Source organism: Lithobates pipiens, unplaced genomic scaffold (genome assembly GCF_037356315.1).
Source record: "Lithobates pipiens isolate NorthernLeopardFrog02 unplaced genomic scaffold, aLitPip1_a1.2 Scaffold_13, whole genome shotgun sequence".
In the NCBI taxonomy this organism is placed as follows: Eukaryota; Metazoa; Chordata; class Amphibia; order Anura; family Ranidae; genus Lithobates; species Lithobates pipiens.
The window spans coordinates 106,751,785-106,778,559 of NW_027507718.1; positions in this window are offsets into that span (position 1 = coordinate 106,751,785).

The window sequence follows — 26,775 nt, forward strand, 5'->3', positions numbered from 1 at the left end:
TTATTGCTTCTTTGTTTATTGCACAATATGCACATGTATATTTTTTACTATTGATGTTTTACTTTTTGGAAACATTATCTTTGAAAGCTTTTTCCCTGATCTATTGCTTCACTATATTCAGTCACGTGTTATATCTATACATATTAAGCGTTGCACTGTTTTTCACATTTCTGTTATTTAGACCTAGTATCTGTTTTTTTGTGCTTAGCTGCTATTTTCTTAAATTGATTTCTTCCATATCAACTAACTAATTTTTTACCAAGCGCAAGTTTTACTTTTTGTTTTGAATCTAATCACCGGGGCTTCGACCCAGCGGCTTGTAGAATCCTGACTTAGATGGGGGGGGGAGAGAGCCCGCTTGAGGTGTAATAATTTGTTAGCAGTAAAGTGGAGAGATTCACTGAATGTTTTTGTTCTGTCCTCACTTAACGCAGACACAGCAATCCAAATTCCTACGGCGACTGGTGTTGTGGAGCAACCCCTCTGTGTCCACGAATACAACCTTAACATGGGAGGGGTGGACCTCAACGACCAGTTCTTGGTGCCGTACCTAATTGCTCGTAAGGCCAGACGCTGGTACAAAAAAGTGTCTATTTATTTCAATTGGCTTTGCTTAATGCTTTTGTGCTATGCAAAGCTTCAGGACAGACTGGATCCTTCCTTAATTTCCAGAAAGATATCATTAGAGCCCTTCTGTTTCCAGACGGTGCTCTTGCCCAACTTCCCAATCCAAATGCAGTGAGCTGGCTGCATGAGAGGCATTTTCCTTTTGTCCTCCCTGGTGCCCCTAACCAAGAAACCCCCAAAAATGTTTTGTGTCTGCAGCAAATGCGGATTTAGGCGTGACACGCGCTTTTATTGTTTCTCCTGTCCTGACCAACCTGGTCTCTGCATTGGTGAATGTTTCAAACGCTACCACACAATAGTGGAGTTTTAGCATAAGGTACAGCACCATACAGTCCTAGGCACACTAGCACAGGGTCTCTGGGTCTGAAAAATGTGATGGCCATCCAAAAATAGTTGTGGTTGTATTTTTCTCCTCTCTCTCTATTGTTCTCTCTCTTATGTTCGCTCTCTACTGTCTGCTCTACTGTTCGCTCACTATTGTTCTATATCTATCGTTCTCTCTCTGTTTTATTTTTACTGTGTTTTATTGCATTTACTTTGCAGGTATGGTATGTTATACTGTAATGTTTGTTTTATTGTTAACCATCATTTGCTTAGCAGGTACACCATTCAGCTGCAGCATGGGTTTATTTATCTTGACAGCAACAGCGTTTGCTCCCACAATACATAAAGCCGTGACTCCAGCGCTGTCGGAGGTGATTTCACCACCTCTGTTTAAGAAAAAGAGCATATATGCCGAAGCATGGGGGCAGGGCTGGAGGAGTGATTTGCTCTAACATTAGGGGCGGATTGCCCCCATGCTTCGACATATATTTTTTTATGCACAGATTGCAATGTTATATTTTTACTATGTTTTATTGTATTTGCTTTGCAGGTATGGTAAGTATTATTGTTATACCGTAATGTTACTTTGTTTTATTGTTAACCATCATTTGCTTAGCAGGTACACCATTCAGCTGCAGCATGGGTTTATTTATCTTGACAGCAACAGCATTTGCTCCCATGATACATAAAGCCGTGACTCCAGTGCTGTCGGAGGTGATTTTACCACCACAGTTTAAAAAAAATGGGGCATATATGCCCATCATTAGAATTGGGTGGATGAAGGGTGGTATTCTAATGGTGGGCACACCCACCGATCAATCTCTTTTTTTTTTTTGGTTCAGCCCACAAGCTGCATGAAAAAAATAACATTACAATGTATGCTCAACAAGGACCAGTACTGGTATGTTGCTGGATTTTGAGTGGTTATACCGGAATGATGCCTACAGGTTTAGGTATCATTTTGGTATCATTCTTTTCAGCCAGCGGTCGGCTTTCATATAAAAGCAATCCTAGCAGCTAATTAGTCTCTGCCTTTATAAGCAGTGGGAGGGAACGCGCCCCCCCCCCCCGTCTTCCATGGTTTTCTCAAGCTCTCCTGTCCCAACAGGGAATCCGGGAATGCAGCCGGTGGTTCTGTCAGCTGACCATAGAGTTAATCAGAGATCAGAATGGCTCCAATTCTCTCTATGGCCTAAGAAACTGGAAGCTATGAGCATTTCAGCGCCATTAGGAAATTAGCAAAGCATTTTATCACACCAATCTTGGTGTGATCAGATGCTTTGATGGCAGAGGAGAGATCTAGGGTCTAACAGACCCCAATTTTTTCAAAAAAAGAGTACCTGCCACTACCTATTGCTATCATAGGGGATATTTACTTCCCCTGAGATAACAATAAAAATTCTAACAAAAAAAATGAAAGGAACAGTTTAAAAATATAATAAAACAAGCAAAATAAATAATTTAAAAAAAGCACCCCTGTCCCCCTGTGTTCACACGCAAAGACGAATGCAAACGTCGGTCTGGTGTCTTATATAAAAAGCAATTGCACCATGCATGTGAGGTGTCATAAAGTCTGTAGATCTAAAATGGTAACCTGAAAAAGGCTTTTATAAATGTAATTTGCAATTTTAAAGCATGTCATGTTTGGTATCAATGTACTCGGCGAAAGATCATCTTTTTTATTTCATCAAGCATTTGGGCAATATAGTGTGTTTTAGTGTATTAAAATAAAAAAGTGTATTTTTTCCAAAAGGATTGTGTTTAAAAAAATCGCTGCGCAAATACTGTGTGAAAAAAAAAATTGCAACATCCACCATTTTAATCTGTAAAGCCTTTGCTTTAAAAAAATATACAATGTTTGGGGATTTTCTTGCAAAAAAAATATATTTTTTCATGTAAACAAAAAGTGTCAGAAAGGGCTTTGTGTGATCGTGTGTGCGCAAGACAGTTTCAGTGGAATTCCGTCCGAACTCCATTGGAAAAACCTTCAGAGTTTATTCCGACGGGAAAACCAGTTGTGTGTACAGGGCATTAGAAAGCCTGAAGGCGGTGATTGATTTTCGGGGGTCCTGTACACGACTAAGCTCCCCAAAAGTCTCACACATGTGGTATCCTCATACTAAGGAGAAGCAGCAGAATGTATTTGGGGTGTAATGTCACATATGCTCATGATATGTCTGAGCAATAGATCATTTAGTGACAACTTTGTGCAACAAAAAAAAATTCATTTTCCCGCAACTTGTGGCAAAATCTAAAATATTCCATGGACTCAACACGCCTCACATCAAATATCTTGGGGTGTCTACTTTCCAAAATTGGGTCATTTGGGGGGGGGTTGTGCTATCTTGGCATTTTATAGCCTTCAAAACTGTGATCGGTAGTGAGGAGTGAAATAAAAAATGTACACCCTTGTGCCCTGTACACACGATAGGATTTTCCGAGGGAAAATGGGAAAATGTGTGATAGGACCTTGTTGTTGGAAATTCCGACCGTGTGTAGGCTCCATCACACATTTTCTATAGGAATTTCCGTCACACAAAATTTGAGATCTGGATCTCAAATTTTACGACTACAAAATCCATTGTCGGAAATTCCGATCATGTGTGCACAATTCCGAAGCACAAACTGTCACGCATGCTCGGAATCAAACAGAAGAGCAGCACTGGCTATTGAACTTAATTTTTCTCGGCTCGCCGTACGTGTCGTACGTCACCACGTTCTTGATGTTCAGAATTTCCAACCAACTTTGCGTGACCGTGTATATGCAAGACAAGGTTGAGCCAACGTCCGTCGGAAAAAAATCCCATGAATTTTGTTGTCGGAAAATCCTATTGTGTGTACAGGGCATTAGAAAGGCAGGGATTGGTTTTCGACGTCCTGTACGCAGCTAGGCTCCCAAAAAGTCTCACACATGAGCTATTCCCCATATAACTATGCCACGTGTGATAGCAATATATCATTTAGTAACAACTTTGTGTAATTGTTTTTGTCATTTTTCAATCACTTGTGACAAAAAAATAAAATATTCAATGGGCTCAACATGCCTCTCAGCAATTTCCTTGGGGTGTCTACTTTCCAAAATGGGGTCATTGGGGGGTTGTACTGCCCTGCCATTTTAGCACCTCAAGAAATGAGATAGGCAGTCATAAATTAAAATTCCAGAAAATGTTACGCTATAACTTTTGCGCAAACCATTAAATATACACTTATTGACTTTTTTTTTACCAAAGACATGTGGCTGAATACATTTTGGCCTAAATGTATAACTAAAATTTAGTTTATTATATTTTTTGTATAACATAAAGTGGAAAATATCATTTGTTTTCAAACGTTTCGGTCTTTTTCTGTTTATATCTCAAAAAATTAAAATCACAGAGGCAATCAAATACCATCAAAAGAAAGCTCTATTTGTGTAAAAAAAGGGTGCAAATTTTGTTTGGGTACAACATTGCATGACCACACAATTACCAGTTAAAGCAGCCAAATTGTAAAAAGTCCTCTGGTCATTGAGCTGCCAAATCCTCCGGAGCTGAAGTGGTTAAAAAGGGGATTTGCATTAAAACGGGGATTAACTCCAGGGATAAAGCGGTAATTCTTCCACTCTACAAGACTTTGAGAGGGGATATGATTTCTATTAAAAATACCATACTGGTGACCTCACAATAGGGATAAAACTTTTTTGCGGAAGGGAGTTTATTAAGACACGTGGCCAATCACTAAAATTAGAAGAAAAGAGGTTTAACCTTAAACTGCGCAGAGGGTTCTTTACTGTAAGAGCGGCAAGAATGTGGAATTCCCTTCCACAGGTGGTGGTTTCAGCGGGGGCATCGATAGTTTAAAAAAACTATTAGATAAGCACCTGAATGACCACAACATACAGGGATATAAAATGTACTACTGACATATAATCACACACATACACTTGATGGACTTGTGTCTTTTTTCAACCTCACCTACTATGCAGCAATGTAACTATGGTTTTATATTTTCAGCCACATGACTGTTATTTTTAAATCTAATTGGACGCTGAAAATATTTTCATAATACTTTTGTGTTGTGTGAGATATTTTTATTTTTTTATACCAGTGGCCTCCAAACTGCGGTGGCCAGATGAGGCCCTTTGCTTGTTTATCTGGTCCTTGGGTACTATTCCAACCACTGACACCAGCAATGGGGCACAATTCCTTCCAATTACAACTATGGTGTAGCACCATTCCTTCCACTTATGTCAAAGATGGGGCATTGTTTACTCCCACTGACACTAGAACATTTTCTAATCTCACTGACCATAGTCCGGTCTCTCTAATGTCTGAAGAACAGTAAACTGGCCTTTTGCTTAACCACTTGCCGACCGGCTCACGCCAATATATGTCGGCATAGATCGATGTCCGCCAGCGGCCCGCGATCATGGCACGGAAAGGCAGAATGGGGAGATGCCTATGTAAACAAGGCATTTCCCTTTTCTGCCTAGCATTATGACAGGGATCTACTGCTCCCAGTGATCGGAAGCAGTGATCTCTGTCATGTTCTAGTGAGCCCACCCGCCCTACAGTTAGAACATGCTGAGGGAACACAGTTAACCCCTTGATTGTTCCCTAGTGTTTAACCCCTTCCCTGCCAGTGACATTTACACAGTAATCAGCACATTTTTATAGCACTGATCGCAGTATAAATGCCAATGGTGCCCAAATAGTGTCAAAAGTGTCCAATTTGTTCAGTGCAATGTCACAGTCAAGATAAAAATTGCAGATCGCCGCCATTACTAATAAAAATTATTATTAATAAAAATGCCATAAATCTATCGCCCATTTTGTAGACAAGATAACTTTTGCGCAAACCAATCAATGTACGCTTATTGCAATTTTTTTTATCAATAATATGTAGAAGAATACATATTGGCCTAAACTGTGGAAGAAAGACATCAATTTTGTACAACATTGCACGACCACGTAATTGTCAGTTAAAGCAACGCAGTGCCGTATGACAAAAAAGGGATTGGTCAGGAAGGGGGTAAATCCTTCCGGGGCTGAAGTGGTTAAAAAGTTTGGTGAGCCCTGTTTTATGCCATCAATTTAAACTTAGTAGATTGTATAATAAAAATGTAACACATATAGCTATCTTTTCTGCATGAACACTATACATAAAGTAATGTACCTACAGAGTTTAGTATGGTACAAGTTTAGGATAGTAAAAAAAATAAAAACATACTGTTTTTTACTACATTTTACAAGGAAGGATTGAAACATATAAGTCTAACTCTACAATCTGTTTAGAGCTAATTCAGAATTTCCAAAATACTACATTTACTCAGTGTTTCTACAATCTCATCTAATATGTAAGGATACAGTTGATTTGATCAGGCATTTTTATATGTAAGTTATAATTCTATCTGAGATTTAAAAAAAAATGACTCTGACTTTGTGCCATCATCTGTAGATGTTGTGTCATCAATCTATTTAGCCATAGTTGTTAAAACATATTTCCGCGTATTTATTTATGTGTAAATAATTTGTGCTCCCCCAGGATTTAGTACTGTTTTGCAGCCATCCCATTACTGGAGTAACTTCACTATAGCAACCAAGAGGCAAGTTATAGAATGCACCATTATATTCTACTGATCAAATGTTGGTAATTGATTAACTGCACTTTCAAGCTAATTCTCTAAATAGCACAAATGGCAATAGTATGTGTTGAGGGCAGAAACCCGTATCAATCAGATTGCAGCACTCTAATTTAAGATTAAGGGTAATCTCTGGTCGCTATGGGTTAATGTGCTATGTATATCTTTATTGATATGTGCTATCTTTGTGCTATCTTTTTGCTTTTCTCCATCCTCCCTTGAGTGAAAAGCAGCAGCTCAAGAAGAATCAAATCACAATGCACCGTTTTAAGCTACCTGTTAAACGTAACGTGAATACATTCGCTTATTTATAATCAAAAGTAATGGAAAACAGTAGTTAGAAACCATATTCCAACTGCCTTTTAATTATGCAGGTTATAAAATGAAAGCAAACATCTAATGGGTTGCCATAGACACCTTTTGATTTTTGATTTTTTTTATCTATGTCTTATTCCAACATACACCCATAGATATTAGGACATTAACGCTCTACACCTGTAATTTTTACAGAAATGGGCAACATTTGGTCTATTGTTCATCCATGGCTTCGTGAAACCCCTTCCCTCTCCCACAACTAATTATTTCAATTGCCTATATATACAGTATATACTGTATAGCGTGTGTATATATATATATATATATATATATATATATATATATATATATATACATATACATACACACACACACATAGTATCTCACAGAAGTGAGTACACTCCTCACATTTCTAATTTTTGTAAATATTTTATTCTATCTTTTCATGTGACAACACTGAAGAAATTACACTATGCTACAATGTAAAGTAGTGAGTGTACAGCTTGTATAACAGTGTAAATTTGCTGTCCCCTAATAATAACTCACACAGCCATTAATGTCTAAATCGCTGGTAACAAAAGTGAGAACACCCCTAAATGAAAATGTCCAAATTGGGCCCAAAGTGTCAATATTTTGTGTGGCCACCATCTAACATCCACCGGAGCTGGTGGATGTTAGAAGCCTTGCGCTCCTCCACTTCTGTTTGAGGATGCCCCACAGATGCTCAATAGGGTTCAAGTCTGGAGACATGTTTGGCCAGTTCATCACCTTTACCCTCAGCTTCTTTACCAAGGCAGTGGTCATCTTGGAGGTGTGTTTGGGGTTGTTATGTTGGAAAACTGCCCTGCGGCCCAGTCTCCGAAGGGAGGGGATCATGCTCTGCTTCAGTATGTCACAGTACACGTTGGCATTCATGGTTCCCTCAATGAACTGTAGCTCCCCAGTGCCGGCAGCACTCAGGCAGCCCCAGACCATAACACTCCCACCACCATGCTTGACTATAGGCAAGGCACACTTGTCTTTGTACTCCTCACCTGGTTGCCGCCACACACACTTGACACCATCTGAACCAAATAAGTTTATCTTGGTCTTGTCAGAAACCATGAACCAGGCCAAGACAGAAGTACAATAAATCACACTTGTTTATTAATAAAAAATAAAAGTAAATAGAGTAAGCATAGTCAAAGCATAGCCAGAGTCCAGTAACCGGATTGAGTAGTCAGCCAGGCCAGAGTTCAGTAACCCAATCGGTTAGAGGTAAGAGAGATGAGAGCTGGCAATTACCCGACAGCTAAGCAGCCAGCCCAGAGAAGGAAGGGCTAAGCCAGCCCTGACAGGTCTCATCAGACCACAGGACATGGTTCCAGTAATTCATGTCCTTAGTAGGGATGGGCGAAGGGTTCGGTCCAAGCATAAGATCGAGCTAAACTTTGGTTGTTCGGACGTTCGACGAACACCGAACAATATGCGGTGTTCGTGGCAAATTCGAATGCCGCAGAACACCGTTAAAGTCTATGGGTCACTAATATGAAAATTCAAAAGTGCTAATTTTAAAGGCTTATATGCAAGTTATTGTCATAAAAAGTGGGGACCCGGGTTCTGCCCCAGGGGACATATATCACTGCAAAAAAAAGTTTTAAAAACTGACGTTTTTTGGGAGCAGTGATTTTAATAATACTTAAAGTGAAACAATAAAAATGAAATGTTTCTTTAAATATCGTGCCTGGGGGTGTCTATAGTATGCCTGTAAAGTGGCGCAGTTTTCCCCTGTTTAGAACAGTACCATAGAAAAATTTGATTTCTAAAGGAAAGAAACTGATTGCGGCTGTAATGAATTGTCGGGTCTCGGCAATATAGATAAAACTAATTTTCTGGAAACTCATTGAAAAAAAACGGCATAGGTTCCCCCCATCCACCAACAGGCCCTTCAGGTCTGGCATGAAAATTAAGGACAACCCTGCGCCAAATTAAAAAAAAAATGGTGTATGGGTCCCCCCAAAATCCATACCAGACCTACACCTATATCCCAATACATAAATACATAAATATATACATATGTATACATTTGAAGCTATATATTTTTGAAGATGGTCATATGACATCCCATGGGTGATTCTGAATGCTGCAAAGAATGGCATTCACATAGCATATTATTCTCTCATGATCTCAGGGCAATGTGATGACCCAGAAGTGGACTTGTTCTTGAGTAGGAATAAGCCAAACCTACCCAGATTCAGGTTGTTGACCATTTGTCTAACTGTTCAAAAGTTTAGATATTAATACAAACCCCATTGAAATCAATGGAAGCGGCGCATTAAAAATCAGTTCTGACAATGTGTCAGGCATTTATGGTAGGGGTTGTCAAATAAAGGGCATGGAGAACTGGCTACTGTCCTTGGAAATATGTACCAATGCAAAAAAATAAAATAATAATGTTCAGGGTGAGGGTCTTTTTAGGTGCCTTAAAAAACAAAAATAAAAACACAAAAATCCTTCAAATAATATGCTTGTGGGATGTCTTAAAGCTGTTAGTGTTTTGCAGAACTTTACAACTCTCTGGGATATCATCAGTGACACCTATTTCTGTTATCACAGAAATTGCATCTGTAATAATTGTGTTTACTCTTACATTATTCCCTGGCTAATGTACAAAAGAGCTTACCCAATATTACTGATTTTCATGGGAAACATGTAAGATTTGGATCAAACGTAAAGAGGGGTTCCAGCCCGTAAAATAATAATAATAATAAAAGTCAGCAGCTACAAATACTGTAGCTACTGACTGTTTTTTTATAAAAGGACACTTAATTGTCCAGGGATCCCACAATGTCGTCAGCCCTAGTGCAGGTGTTTTGTCATATTAGGCGAGCTGTCAGAATTTGTAAAGGAAGTGCTATCTTGCTACACCCCGCACTCGTTCACATTAGGGACACAGTGAAAAGGCGGCAAGTGGACATCTTGTTACATCCACCGGAGTCTTGCAACTCACAGTTATTTATATTATAACAGTAAATTCAGCTTAAGTAGTAAAATTCATTTTGACAGTTTTGATGTTGATTTTTCAAAGCAGCAGTGTTCTGTCAGATTAGCAAACTTGTGAGATCAGCAGGTTTGCCACCGCTATTAAAATTCAACATGTAAACAGTCAGACGGATTTTCAAATTACTGTATTTTACTATATAAGCTGAGTTTACTGGTAAAAATTAGTGTGCAATGCAAGACTTCGTGGGTGTAACAAGATGTCCACTTGCCTTCTTCTCACTGTATCCTTACTGTGGATAAGTGTGGGGTGTAGCAAGATGGTGGCGCTGGAGCGTCACTTCCATTACAAATTCTGACGTGTCGCCTAGCGAAACACTGGCATCCGCAGGCCCCAGCATCTGTAGTAAAGGAAAACAGGAAGTGAAGCCTTGCAGCTTCACAGCCTGTTTCCCACTGCGCATGCACGAGTCAGGCTGCACATTCTGAATGGTCCTGCCGTCTTCTGGAACATCTGTGTGTCCCAGAAGGCAGCAGAGGGGGAGGGATTGGGGTTGGATTGGAAATGACATAGATCACCGTGCAGGAATCTTACCAGCAAGTGGGAGTGGGTATCTGTTGGGTACTTGTACCTGCTCTCCCCCCCCCCCCCCCCCCAAACACTTTGCACACTTTGCACTTCCTTCTCAAGAGTAAGCCTTATGATATCCTCTCTCAGTCTGTTAAGTTGGAAGGTCTGTCTTTGTTATTACCAGTGCCACATAAGCAGTCTCAGTGTTGTAATTCCTGTCTGAGGCTAAGTGCCTCTCTCCCAGAAGGGCGCGATGGGCTCTTTTCTTGTCGAGTTTTAATTACATTTCTCATTCTTACCCGGTACTAAGAATGTAAGGGCTGAAGCCTTGTCACGACAATTTTCCTCCACTTCCAAGTCGGAGTCGGTTCCGGATCCTGTGATTCCTCCTGATCGTATCTTGGCTACGGTTCGCACCAGTCTTACTTCTCCTTTGGGTGACAAAATTCTTGCTGCTCAGGTCCATGCTCCTCCTGAGAAACCTTGTAACTGCTGCTTTGTCCCAGAGACTCTCCGTACTGCCGTGCTCCAAAATTCTCCCAAGGCAGCTGGCCATCCTGGGAAGAATCAACTCATTTGGGCCATTTTCCAACAATTCTGGTTGCCTAGTCTACAGGCTGATGTTACTGCCTTCGTAGCTGCCTGTTCTGTGTGTGCTCAGAGTAACACTCCACAGCATCTTCCTGTGGGCCTCCTACAACCCATACCCAATGGAGAGAAGCCCTGGACCCACCTGTCAATGGATTTTATTGTGGAGCTGCCCAGCTCCCAAGGCAACACTGTTATCCTTATGGTGGTTGACCTTATGGTGGTTAACCGGTTCTCAAAGATGTGTCATTGTATTCCACTTAAGAAGTTGACTATTTCTAAGGAACTAGCTTCCATTTTTGCTTGGGAAATCTTTCACTTACATGGGATACCCAAGGTGATTGTCTCGGACAGGGGCAGTCAGTTTGTCTCCCGGTTCTGGCGAGCTTTTTGTGCACAGTTGGGAATCCAGCTTGCTTTCTCTTCTGCATATCACCCACAGTCTAATGGGGCCGCCGAACGAGCCAATCAGTCCTTGGAACAATTCCTATGTTCCTATATTTCTGACCAACATAACAACTGGTCAGACCTATTACCATGGGCAGAGTTTTCTCACAACAGTGCCTTGAATTGTGCCTCCCGATTGTCTCCATTTATGGCGAATTATGGTTTCCAACCTTCCATGTTGCCTGACTTGTTTGTTCTGCAGACTATTCCTGCGTTAGAGGAGCATTTCCGTGGTCTTCGTTCCACTTGGGTACAAGTCCAGGAGGCTTTGCGTCATACTAATGATAGGTACAGACTCCATGCTGACCGCAGACGCCTGCCTGCACCTTCCTACCAGGTTGGGGACAGGGTCTGGCTGTCATCTCGCAATCTCCAACTTCGTGTTCCCTCACTGAAGTTTGCACCTCGGTTTATAGGGCCTTTCCGGATCCTTCGCAGGATTAACCCAGTGGCTTATGCGTTGGGCCTTCCTCCTAGTATGCGCCTCTCAAATGTGTTTCATGTCTCCTTATTGAAACCGTTGGTCTGCAACTGATTTACCACCTCAGTGCCATGTCCTCACCATATTCAGGTTGAGAGCCATGAGGAGTATGAGGTACAATCCATTGTTGACTCCTGTAGGTTCCGTGGGCGCATACACTACCTGGTGCATTGGAAGGTACGGTCCGGAGGAACGCTCCTGGTTTTCATCCTTGGATGTACATGCCCCTGTCCTCCTCCTACACGAGTTCCACAGACATTTTCCACTCAAGTCCGGTGGCCCTCAGAGAGGGCTAATTGAGGAGGCAGGTACTGTCAGGGATGGCTTAGCATTTCCTTCTCTGGGCTGGCTGCTCAGCTGTCGGCTAATTGCCAGCTCTCATCTCTCTCCACAGTTACCAGCTGTTCCTGATCATGCTTGTCTGACCTGCCTACTTAAAGCAGTCCAGCTCACTTCATCTCTGCCTTCGCCTTGGTCACATCACAAGAAACCATCTCTTGCAGTTCTGTTTAAAGGCTGGCTTGCTGATATCCCTTCTGGCTCCTTATCCTGCTTGCTGTTGCTCCACTTGGATCCCTGACTTCTGGCCTGGCTGATTACCCGATCTGGTTATTGAACTCTGGCCTGGCTGACTACTCGATCCGGTTACTGGACTCTGGCTAGGCTTTGACTATACGTTCTCTATTTACCTTTTTATTTTTATTTAATAAACAAGTGTGATTTAATTGTACTTCTGTCTCTGTCTGATTGATGGTTTCTGAACTAATGCTCAGGATCAGGCACAGTAGGTCTCAAAAAGAAATCAATGAAGAATCATAGATAAGATCAATGATTCCTCATTGGGCAAATGTTTGCAAAGCGACAAGTGCTGACAACTGTAAAACTGGCTACACCGTAAGTACGGTTTTCCCACTGAAGAATGATATCTCCAGACAAACATAGCACATGTGACTTGATAAGTGTCAGAATCCATAAATCAGACTGAGACAGAAGTACAGTTAAATCACACTTGTTTAATAATAATAATAATAAAAGAGTAAACTTAGTCAAAACATAGCCAGAGTTCAGGAGCCGGAATGGATAGTCAGACAAGCCAAAACATCAGGGAGCCAGAGATGAGTGTAGTGGAACAGCAAGCAGGATCCGGAGCCAGAAGGAATGTCAGCCAAGCAAGTCTTTAACAGGAACACAGGAGAGCGTCTCTAGAGATGTGACCAAGGAGAAGGCAGAGATCATCTGGACTGGACGGCTTAAGTAGGCAGGACTGATGAGAAGGATATCATCAACAGGTGAGTCACTGTGGAGACAAAGGAGTTGGCAATTAGCCAACAGCTGAGCAGCCAGCTTTGAGAAGGAAGGGCTGAGCCCAGCCTTGACAATAAGATATTGATACTGCATTGTGTGTTATGGGTAGTTGGTGTCTAGAACATAATGAAGCAACATTCGCACAGAATTATTTTTTGCTAAAGGTACAGAACTCTGTCATATTGTTTGGGTGTATTATTTGTATCAAACCTCCTCACAGTAATTTCCATCACTAGAAAAAAAACAGTTGCCCATTACTTTGTCAGTGTGAATGGGAATAATTTTTTATAGCAGTAATAGGAAAATGCAAATAGACACTAAATAAAGTTACAATATTTTAAATACAAGAGATTATTACATTTGAAAAATATACACTATTTGCTTCTTTTTTTTAAAAAAAAGCTGAACCCTGGGTAAACAAACGAATACACAGTTGCATATATTTAATCTGCTTTACCCTGTTAAGGGGTTGCTTTTTTGTGCATGCCATCCTGAGACTTAAGGCCCGTACACACGATATGAAAACCGGATGGAAAAATTTGTACGATTTTCGGATCGTTAGTATGGTGCTTTTGACAGCTGGATATGTATATTATAAAATTTTTGTCGGATGTGAACTCAACGTCCGATTTTTGTTTCGATAGTACAGTTTTCATATGAAAAAAATCCCAAGAGCAAGACTATGCATGCTCAGAAACGAAAGAATACATACAAAACTATTCAGCACATTACATCACTTCTGACGTTGTATTCTGTATTGTAACCTCTTCACCTTCGACATGAGACTAGCATGCAACAAAAATGGACGTTCGGTCATCCAAAAATCTAAGCGTGTGTATGAGGCTTGAGGCTTGAGGCTTCATGTACACTGCTGCTGGTAAATAGACATTTAGGAGCAGTTGGGCATTTTTTTCAGCTGCCCCTGAACTCTTCTCCATGTTATCTTATCAGTACATGTACACAGGTTCGTTTATAGTCATTCCTAGTCAGTTGAGTTAAAAGCATTTTTTGAAAAGCAAAAAAATGCATTCAGGACGGATGCTCAGAGGCATTTGAAACCCCTATAACAGCTTGTAAACACGTGTAAACGTGGTAGCTCGTTTACGCGTGTTTTTAATTTGAAATTTTTGAGTATTTAAAAGAAAAAACTTCTAAACACAAGCGCAGCTAAATAGGGCATGTAAAATCGTCAAAACTGGCGTTTTTAAACATCAGTTACTATCTGTCAAGTTAAATCGTTCAGGAGAGGTTGTAAAATGTCCTGTGTACAATAAAGGGGTTGTAAAGGTTCATTTTTTTATTTTCTAAATAGGTTCCTTTAAGCTAGTGCATTGTTGGTTCACTAAACTTTTCGTTCGATTTCCCTTCTAAATGTTTTTTTTCTTTGTTTTCTTTGTCTGAATTCCTCACTTCCTGTTCCTCCTCAATAAGCTGTTCAGTAAGCTGTTCTGGCTGATTAAACACCACTCGGATGATGGTGTGAAGTTTACTGAGGAGAAACAGGAAGTGAGAAATTCAGACAAAGAAAAAAAACATTTAGAAGGGAAATCGAAGGAAAAGGTAAGTGAACCAACAATGCACTAGCTTAAAGGAACCTATTTAGAAAATAAAAAACGAAGCTTTACAACCCCTTTAAGTCTTGCACAGACCTGACTTTCCTATTCTTTAGTTAACACATATAGAAAGGTATAGCCCAATGCTCCCAGTCTGTGAGTGCAGAGTTAAAAAGCATCAGCATATTGATGAGCTCATACTGTTTCCTCCAATTAGCTTTTTCCTTATCAGTTTATTTTCATGCAGAAAAAATGATTGGCTTCTAGTGCTGCCACTCCCTTATCCCATCTTTGTGCTGCTGTACAAGGGGTTACAAGAGGCTGCCATCTAGACAAATTCAAGTACTACATTAAAATACAACTATTACTTTTTAACCACTTGACCACTGGGCACTTAAACCCCCTTAACCACTTCAGCCCCCTTCCTTACCAGAGCACTTTTTGCGATTCGGCACTGCATCCCTTTAACTGACAATTGCGCAGTCATGCAACGTGGCACCCAAATAAAATTGACGTTCTTTTTTCCCCACAAATACAGCTTTATTTTGGTGGTATTTGATCACCTGTGTGGTTTTTATTTTTTGCGCTATAAACAAAAAAATAGCGACAATTTTGAAAAAAAACACAATATTTTTTACTTTTGCTATATTAAATATCCAATTTAAAAAAAATAATAATTTTAGGCCGATACGTATTCTACATATTTTTGGTAAACAAAAATCGCAATTAGCGATTATTGATTGGTTTGTGCAAGTTATAGCATCTACAAAATAGGGGACAGATTTATGGAATTTTTTTTTTTTTTACTAGTAATGGAGGCGATCTGCAATTTTTGTCATGACTGCGACATTATGGAACATCGGACACTTTTGACACATTTTTTGGGACCATTCACATTTACACAGCGATCGTGCTATAAAATTGCACTGATTACTGTGTAAATGTGACTGGCAGGGAAGGGGTTAACACCAGGGGGCGCTGCAGGGGTTAATATGTTCCTTATGGGAGTGATTCTAACTGTGGGGGGAGGGGACTCACAAGGGAAGGAGACTGATCGGTGTTCCTCTGTACTGGGAACACACCATCGGTCTCCTCTCCACTGACAGGAGGTGTATCTATGTGTTTACATACACAGATCCACGGTCCCGCTGTGTTCCCGGGCACCAGGAGAGCAGACATTGCGGCCGCCGGGCACACGCACCAGGTCCCAAGCGATGCCGCGTGTGTGCGCGCACACCCCCTTGACGGCCATGAATCAGAGGACGTCATATGACGCCCTCCCAGGATGGGTCTGTTTAGACTTATGATAGTTCACCAAAGCACCCCAACAGGGTCCTAAAAAAATGTAAAAAATAATAAAAAATATAATTGTTAAAAAAAATTTAATAAATGAATTGTGGAAAAAAAAAAAAAAACAACAAAAATAAAAAACTACTGAAACCAGTAGTGGAACTACCAGGGTCGAAAAGGTCGCACTTGTGACTGGGCTTTGGCATTCCACCACTGTGGGGGACCCAAAGATGGCAGGAAGGTGACCCGCTGCAGGACCGTAATAAAGGGTCCTTTGATGCGAGTAAAGGGCCCCAGGATTAGTGGGAAGGGCCCCGATCGGGGGCCAGGGGGACCCTTCATGGTTTCTTGCTCTGAGGTCCTGAAGGTTCTAGTTACGCCTCTGTTTCTATGCATTCTGGAGCATTAAAACGCATAAAAAAAAAATGATGGGCAGTACACTTTATAAAGGATTTTAAGGAAAACATGGCCTGGTAAGACCCAATAATTCCATCCCTAGGGACTTTAAATGATAACACGGCCTGGTAAGGTCGTGAATATCCATCCCAATTACCTAACCAAAAAAGAGGGGGGGAATAAATTACAAGGGAGGTGGGACTTTAAATGCAGCATATGGAAGCAAAACAGTAACAGGGCGAATGTAAAGGAGTTCTATTGATACATCGATAAACATACAAAGATACATAATAATAGTACAAATAATTTAATACAGAGTAGTAATGCAAGGTAACATACATACAGTATAATGATACATATGATAATAAATTCACTAAATACACTCCAATTAGATGTATTAATAATATAAAATGGGCAAAACAATATGAATATAAATAAAAATAATAAATTCGTATGATGTAAACAATAAAACATCCCTCATTCGCCTCAAAAAGACATGGTATATGACAGTACTTAAGAGGTAATATCTGCAGGACCTATGACCTCACTAAACCTGAAGGGGGAATAAGAATTCTATAATGACATAAAGGTCTTAATACAATTTGGTAAATACACGGAAACCGGTAGCTCTACACATTTCGTGGCTAAACTGCCACTCATCAGGAGCAAGCATGTGTGAAATCTATAAAAAAAAAATTATATTATAAAAATAGAAAAATTGATTAAATGTATAAAAAGTATATGGCTGCATTTAAAGTCCCACCTTCCTTGTAATTTATTCCCCCCCTCTTTTTTGGATGGGCAGTACAGTTGTGTAGTGGTTACCACTTTCACCTAGCAGCAAAAAGGGTCTCTGGTAGGTAAATCAGATCCTGTCTAAATTGGCCCTAGTATCTGTCTCAGACTCCCTGAAAACATTGTTGACGCCCCAGGGCAACCCTGATTACATCGTGCAGGCTTGTTGCACTGGGGTCTGCTCAGTCCCCCTCTATCCCTGTCCTTTTTTTCCTCTGTTGTTCCTCTCCCTCTTCTCTATATACTTTCATTCCACTTTCAGATGTTATACCCTCCAACTTTATTAGTCCTCGATGTTCCTTGTATAGTTTATTACCATCTGCTCTCGGAAGGCGACGGTGTGTTATTACTTCCATAAGCACTGATTTCTACTGTGCACTGAAAACGAGACTGGCATTGGGTTACCCTATGGTATTGGCATCTGAATGTTACTTATGTTACCTTAACCTGTTAAAAACAATAAAAACATATTTGACTCTAAATTGGCCCTAGTATGTATGAATGTGTGTTTGGGACCTTAGGTTGTAAGCTCCTTGAGGGCAGGGACTGATGTGAAGGTACAATGTATAAATAAAGTGCTGCGTGAATTGACGGCGCTATATAAGTATCTGAAATAAAATAAATAAACATGGGTGTTAGCAAGGTGTCATGAATAATGAATGGCACTGCAGCACAACTACAATAAAGACATTCATTATTTTGCGCTGTGGGAAGGCATTCAAGTGTTTGTATGTTTACCTTGAACACAGGTGTAAACAGGGCCTTACTGTTTCAATAAACTATAAACTAGTAAATGTTATGCATTTTTTCTATTTAAAATATAACTTTGTCTCTTTAATGTTTATATTGTTATTTAGATATACAAAAAGAGACTTATGCCGGCCATACATGGTTCGAATTTCTTTCGAAAATCGTATCTAAGAATTTTCGTATGAATTTCGCACCATTAGTGGGCTGCAGCAACAGCCGATTTTCGTGCGGAAATCAAATTTGAGGAATCGGACATGTTGGAAATTTTTTGAAAAACGAACGATTTTCTAATCAATGATGGGAGAATCGTGAGAGAAATGTACGGTAATAAGAAAAGAAAATTTACGGAGAGAAAAGAAAATTCCCTGCCTCGAAAATTCTTTTCTGTAGCAAAATGAGGTGAAATTGAAGGCTTGGTCAGCCGAATTTCGAAAATCAATGGTGGCATCATTGGATCACAAAAAAAAAAAACTTTCTTATTTTGAAAAGAAAATTTGTTCGAAATTCGACCATGTATGGCCTGCCTTACATACTTACAGACTTAACATAAATTAACTTATCAATTTGTGTCAATGTACAGTATTAAAAATCTTGTTTCCAGTTTCATTGGAAAGAACTTTGAAACCTGTTTACATTTTTTTTCTATTTAAATACTATGTCATATTAGATGCATATCAGTAACATGATAGTTAATTTACATCTCTTATAAATCCAGGTGTTATCATATATGCGTGAAAACAAAGACCAACCAAAGTAAATTTTTATACAAAAACACTGAAACAGTGTACATACAGTATCTCACAAAAGTGAGTACACCCCTCACATTTTTGTAAATATTTTATATCTTTTCATGTGACAACACTGAAGAAATAACACTTTGCTACAATGTAAAGTAGTGAGTGTACAGCTTGTATAACAGTGTAAATTTGCTGTCCCCTCAAAATAACTCAACACACAGCCATTAATGTCTAAACTGCTGGCAACAAAAGCGAGTACACCGCTAAATGAAAATGTCCAAATTGGGCCCAAAGTGTTAATATTTTGTGTTGCCCCCATTATTTTCCAGCACTTCCTTAACCACCCTGGCGGTATCCCCGAGCGTAACTCAGGGTTGATTTTCTCTGCCAGTAGTGGTAACCCTGAGTCACACTCGGGGTAACATTGCAGAGCAGCCTTCTCATGGCGCTCCAGCGATGTCCTCCGCTGTCCTCCCCTGTGATTACCGGTGCGATCGCCGGCGAGATCACGGCATCTGAGTTCCTGGTTCCGTTCCTTGCGAGCAGCAGCGGCTCATGGGAGTGGAACTGGGCGGGAATTTCAAAAAGTGAAACATAACACAAACACATAAAAAGAGGTGATACACTGTAATCTGAGAGGATTACACTGTATCATCTCTTTAGCTGACTGATAAATGTACAATGCCCCTTGCCTCCAATTTTTCCCAATAAAATATATCTAACATGGCATCAAAAAAGTGCCACTTCGCTACAAAATTGCCTTTGGACCAGCAGAGGTTACAGCGGCAGCGACAAGGAGTTGCTCGCAGAACTGAGCGATAGTGAGTCCTGGGGAGATTTGTCGTCTGACACTGATCTGGCAAGTGACAACAGTGATGATCCTGCACCTGACCTCAGCGATGTGCACACTTGGTGCCCTATTGACTGTGATACGGACCAGGTAGCCCCCAAGATTCCCCTTCACTCGATCACCTGGGATGAAGGTAGATGTTGAATGTGACAACCCTCTGGCATACCTGCAATTATTCCTCACTGAGGAGGTAATTGAAAAAATTGTCACAGAGACAAATTGCTACCAAGAGCAGCAATCCGCTACGCTGCATGCCAGGTTTTCCCGAAGCAGAAAATGGGAACCAGTGACCAAAGAGGACATCTGACAGTTTCTGGGACTCATCATTCTTCAGGGGGTGGTGGGGAAACCGCTCCAGAAATGGTGCTGGACCACCAATTAATTACTGGCCACTCCGTTTTTTGGCACCGTGATGCAGCATACCGGTTTTCCCACATCATGAAGTATTTCCACTTCACGAACAATGAAGAGTTTGATGAGGCCACGCATCCTGCACCCAAACTAAAAAAAAAAGAAGAAGAGAAGTATGCCAAATTATTGTGACCAATTTCCAGCGAACCTACGTGCCAGAAAGGGACGTCAGCGTGGATGAAAGTTTGATGGCCTACAAGGGACGCCTAAGCTGGATACAGTTTATTGCATCCAAAAGAGCATCAAATCCTACATGCTCTGCAAGTCATCCACTGGGTATATCTGGAATTCGGTCATTTACACCGGTAAAGGCACGAAGTTCAACCCCAGGTACAGCGGCTATGGGATGGCCACATAATCTGTCCTTACACTGCTGGAGCCATTGCTGAACCAGGGATATTTTGTGACCATGGACAATTTCTACACATCTCCGGAACTGTTTGAGGTTTTGCTACAAAACAAGACCGATGCATATGGTACTGTTAGGCCTAACCGACGTGACATGCCATCTATGTTTGCCAAGAAAAAAAAAACTGAGAAATGATTTCCTGGCAGAAGGGTAAGATGATGGTAATGCGATGGCGAGACAAGAAGGATGTGTTTCTCATGAGCACTGTGCACAATACCTCCACTGCCATAGTCCACACAAAAGGTGGGAAAGATGTGCTGAAGCAATAAGTCGTGATAGACTATAATTGCACTGGGAGGGGTCGACAGAGCCGATCAGGCAATGACATTTTATCCGGATATGCGCAAACAGCAAAAAAAATATTATAAGAAGATTTTCCGGCATCTTCTGGAACAATGCCTTTGGAATTCATATATTCTGTACAGATCAAAGAGTGACAAGCCTCTTGTTCATTCTGATTTTATCTGGAAGGTGGCTGAGCAGATTTTTGTCAAACACCAGACGCCATCAGTAGCAGACCTGAACGACGTGCTGTTGACGTTGCCAACCCAGAACGCCTAACAGGTCTACATACCTCCAACCGCAAAAAAGGCAGCACCTACCAGCAGGGCCATCTTTAATATTAATTGGACCCTGGGCAAAATTTTTTTTTAAAAAATTAAATAGCAGCTAGACTTAAAATCAGTTTACTGTATCAGATCAGGCAGTAATTGTGATTGGTTGCCCGAGGTTACAGCATATCATTACCGCTTACTGACTGATTGCTAGAGGTTACAGCACATATTAATGCTCACTGATTAGTTGCTAGAGGTTACAGCATATGATTTCTGCTTGTTGATTGGTTACTAGAGATTACTGTACAGTAATACTGCTCACTGGTTTCTAGAGGTAGTGATGGACGAACTTCCGACGGGACGTTTCGCGAAAGCGAAATGCGAACGGACCCAAACGTTCGCGAAACCGAACGTTCGCCGCGGGCCCCATTGACTTCAATGGGAGGCGAACTTTGCAAACCTTCATGTCGAATTTGCGGCCACGTGGTAATTATTAGGGGGTAAAACGTAGTCCCACCATCTGGACAATGACATAATACATGTATGAGGTGAATTTGGGATCGATAACTACAAGCATTTTTATTTTATTTGGGAAATTGTTCTAACAATTCAGGACTATGGAGCTAATGAAGGCAATGGAGGAGAGGGAAGGTCAGGGACCAGGGTAGGCAAAGAAGAGGGTGCAGGAGATGATCACCAGCAGCGTGACATACCGGAATGACACATGCACCGTGATAGAGGCATCTGACAGCAGCACTGTAATACAGAGCACTGACAGCAGCACCGTGACATACAGCGCTGACAGCAGCACCGTGACATACAGCGCTGACAGCAGCACCGTGACATACAGCGCTGACAGCAGCACCGTGACATACAGCGCTGACAGCAGCACCGTGACATACAGCGCTGACAGCAGCACCGTGACATACAGCGCTGACAGCAGCACCGTGACATACAGCGCTGACAGCAGCACCGTGACATACAGCGCTGACAGCAGCACCGTGACATACAGCGCTGACAGCAGCACCGTGACATACAGCACTGACAGCAGCACCGTAAGCAGCCCCAGGAGGAAGTCAGCACAGCACAGGGATGGTGTGATCCCCTCATAATAAGAACCCCCAGGAGGAAGTCAGCACAGCACAGGGATAGTGTGATCCCTTCATAATAAGAACCCCCAGGAGGAAGTCAGCACAGCACAGGGATATCATAAGCAGCCCCAGTAGAAATATGACACCGCTCAACCTCTTCAAAGAGGAGGGTAGGGGCATATAGTACGGTGTGCTTTTTTGGGTCAAGGAAGTGAGCCAAATGAATTAAGAAGGTCTGTGTGCTTGATTAAAAAAATAGTTTATAGACATATACATGGTCTACTGGTCACATGTGTTGAATTCCTCCGAGATCCATGCCTCATTCATTTTTAGAAATGTGAGGTAGTTAACACTGTCGTGAGCTAGGCGAGTACGCTTATCGGTCACAATCCCCCCTGCTGCGCTGAACGTCCTTTCGGACAGGACACTGGATGAGGGGCAAGCCAACAGTTCGATTGCAAATTGGGCAAGCTCTGGCCAGAGGTCAAGCCTGCCCACCCAGTAGTCTAGGGGTTCATCACTCCTCAGAGCGTCCACATCGGCCGTTAACCCAATGTAGTCGGACACCTGACGGTCTAGGCGTTCCCTGATGCTGGATCCGGATGACACCTGTCGATGGGTCGGCTGAAAGAATGACCTCATATCCGAAGTCACCAACACATCTTCAAACCGGCCTCTTCTTGCAGGCGCTGTTGGATTGGTACCCGCAAATCCTTCTCTGGGAGTGGGAATTGCTCCTCTGCCAGCGCACGCAAAAGCAGAATGCAGCATTTCTCGAAGCAAGGCCTGGAAGTGCTGCATTCTGACAGCCCTCTGCGACGGCGGTAACATTTCCGCCATTTTGTGTTTGTACCGGGGGTCTAAGTACGTTGCCACCCAGTACTGGTCCTTGACCCTCATGCTTTTTATACGGGGGTCCCTATTAAAACACTGGAGCATGAAGGCCCCCATTTGCACTAAAGTGGAAGCGGTGTGGTGGCCTGGCTCCTGCTCATCATCCAGGATAATGTCGTCCTCTTCATTCTCCTCTCCCCATCCTCGCACAACAGGGATCCCAGAAAGGTTTAAAGCGTGCTCTTCTTGCTCCTGCTCATCCGCCCCGGCACCATCCTCCTCTGACTCCTCATCAGACTCCTGTTGTTGACTTGTCTCAGATAGAGTAGCCCCCCCTGGGAATTCATCCAGCATTGCGACTTCCTCATCTTCCCGCTCCTGCTCCTCCACAGCCTGATCAATGACACGACGCAATGCACGCTCCAGAAAGAAGGCATAAGGTACCATGTCACTGATGGCGCCATGGCTGCGACTGACCAGTTTGGTGATCTCCTCAAATGGCCGCAGAAGTCTGCATGTGTCGCGCATGAGCAGCCACTGGCGCGGTGAAAAAAAACCCAGCTCCCCAGAACCGTTTCTTTCGCAGAGTTCATACAGGTAGACGTTAACTGCACGTTTCTGCTGGAGCAGCCTATCAAGCATATAGAAGGTTGAGTTCCATCGCGTCGGGCAATCGCAAATAAGACGTCTGACCGGCAGATGGTGTCGCCGCTGAATGTCAGCAAGGCGAGCCATGGCCGTGTAAGATCTTCTGAAATGGGCCGAGATTTTCCTTGCCTGCCGCAAGATGTCCTGGACCCCAGGGTATTTGACAAGGAATCGCTGCACGACCAAGTTTAAGACGTGTGCCATGCACGGCACGTGCGTGATTTTGCCCTGTTTCAATGCGCTAAGCAGATTGGCACCGTTGTCACACACCACTTTACCAACTGTCAAATTGAGCGGTGTTAGCCACTCATCTGCCTGTGAACGCAAAGCTGAAAGGAGTGCCGGGCCAGTGTGGCTCTTTGCTTCCAGGCACAACAGACGCAGCACGGCATGGCAACGTCTCACCTGGCATGTGGAATAGGTTCTGGGGAGCTTGGGCGGTGCAGCGGAAGAGACGCTAGCAGCGGAAAAGGAGGAGGCAGCTGAGGAGGAGAGGGAGGAGGATGGAGTAGGAGGAGGAGAAGAAGAGTCAGGCCTGCATGCAATCCGTGGCGGTAAAACCAAATCTACACGGGTGCCACGGGTTACATGCTTGACGGCCGTCAGAAGGTTCACCCAGTGGGCAGTAAAACTGATATACCTTCCCTGCCCGTGTTTGCTAGACCACGTGTCTGTGGTCAGATGTATCTTGGCACCGACACTGTGTGCCAGAGATACATTCACTTGCCGCTGAACATGGCCATATAGCTCTGGGATGCCCTTCTCTGAGAAATACTTCCTTCCTGGGACCTTCCATTGTGGTGTTCCAATGGCCACAAATTTGCGAAAGGCCTCCGAGTCCACCAGTTTATATGGCAGTAGTTGGCGGGCTATGAGTTCTGACAAGCCAGCCGCCAACCGTTGGGCAAGAGGGTTATCCGGCGTCATCATTTTTTTACGCTCAAACATTAGGCCCACGGAAGCCTGCCTTTTTGCAGAAAAATGTGAGCTTGGCGTGATGGAAGGTGGAGTGGAGGACAATTGTGAGGAGAGAGGAGAAGGAGAAGTAGAAGACGAGGCTGGACGGTGAGAGCCTGCAGTGTGGCTTTGTGTGTTCCGTTGCTCCCACTGGGCTCGGTGATGGCTGCTCATGTGCCTTCTTAAGGCGGTCGTCCCTAGGTGAGTATTGGGCTTACCGCGACTAACGCGTTGACTGCAAAGATTGCAGATGGCAACGCTATTGTCAGCAGCGGACACGTTAAAAAAAGCCCACACTGCGGAGCCATGTGCCGGTGTCCTGGGAGCGCCAGATGTGACCGTACATGGTCGATGACTCGCTCCTGATACATTTGCAGTCTGCTTTGTCCCTCCTGTGCAATGTAAGTTATTCCTGCTTCTCCTCCCTATCTGCTGGTCCATATCTCCCTCTGAACTCCCCTCCTCTTCCTCTCTTGTGGGCACCCACGTGACATCACTAGACACGTCATCATCAACGTCACCTTCCCCACCGCTATAAGTAGAGATCTCGGAGTAGGCAGCAACACCGGGGACCAACCTCCTCCTTGGGCTGATCTGGGTACTGTCGTCAGACTGCTGAGTAGCGCTTGTTGCTACCTCCTCTTCCTGATCCAATACCAAGAGTGGCTGCGCATCAGAAATGTCCTCTTGATATGGATCGGAAAATAATTCCAGTGACTCAAGCGGAAGGTATGTGGTGGTGGTGGTGGTGGTCGTGTTGTTGGTGGTAGTGTCTTTGGGGGTGCACATAGCAGAGAGTGAAGAAGAGGGTGCAGATCGAGAGGATGAGGAGGGTGCAGAAGAGTAAGGCTGAGCGAGCCACTCAACCAAGTCTGGTGCATCCTTTAAAGTAATTGAACGCACCTTCTGCAACTTCCCACTTTGGCTCAAGCCTGTTGCTCCTGCCCTACCCCTACCACCCCTGCGGAAGGGCCTGCCTCTTCCTCTGCCTGTCATTTTTTAAATGACCCTGTGACAAAACTCTTAGTCCCTATACCGATGAAGGACTGCTGCAGTATAGGGCAGCAGTCAGCAGTGGTGCACGTCAACCCTATCTATTGTGGACCGATAGCGGTCCTTACAGAACAGCAGACTGTACCGCACTCAAGCCTATGTACCGTAGCACCCTATACCAAGTTACCAGTCCTTATAAGAACTTTTGTGGACCAAGCAGGTTGTGTATTAGTGTTTAGCAGACTGTACGTCAGTCCCTATACCGCTGAAGGACTGCTGCAGTATAGGGCAGCGGTCAGCAGTGGTGCACGTCAACCCTATCTATTGTGGACCGATAGCGGTCCTTACAGAACAGCAGACTGTACCGCACTCAAGCCTATGTACCGTAGCACCCTATACCAAGTTACCAGTCCTTATAAGAACTTTTGTGGAACAAGCAGGTTGTGTGTTAGTGATTAGCAGACTGTACGTCAGTCCCTATACCGCTGAAGGACTGCTGCAGTATAGGGCAGCGGTCAGCAGTGGTGCACGTCAACCCTATCTATTGTGGACCGATAGCGGTCCTTACAGAACAGCAGACTGTACCGCACTCAAGCCTATGTACCGTAGCACCCTATACCAAGTTACCAGTCCTTATAAGAACTTTTGTGGAACAAGCAGGTTGTGTGTTAGTGATTAGCAGACTGTACGTCAGTCCCTATACCGCTGAAGGACTGCTGCAGTATAGGGCAGCGGTCAGCAGTGGTGCACGTCAACCCTATCTATTGTGGACCGATAGCGGTCCTTACAGAACAGCAGACTGTACCGCACTCAAGCCTATGTACCGTAGCACCCTATACCAAGTTACCAGTCCTTATAAGAACTTTTGTGGAACAAGCAGGTTGTGTGTTAGTGATTAGCAGACTGTACGTCAGTCCCTATACCGCTGAAGGACTGCTGCAGTATAGGGCAGCGGTCAGCAGTGGTGCACGTCAACCCTATCTATTGTGGACCGATAGCGGTCCTTACAGAACAGCAGACTGTACCGCACTCAAGCCTATGTACCGTAGCACCCTATACCAAGTTACCAGTCCTTATAAGAACTTTTGTGGACCAAGCAGGTTGTGTATTAGTGTTTAGCAGACTGTACGTCAGTCCCTATACCGCTGAAGGACTGCTGCAGTATAGGGCAGCGGTCAGCAGTGGTGCACGTCAACCCTATCTATTGTGGACCGATAGCGGTCCTTACAGAACAGCAGACTGTACCGCAC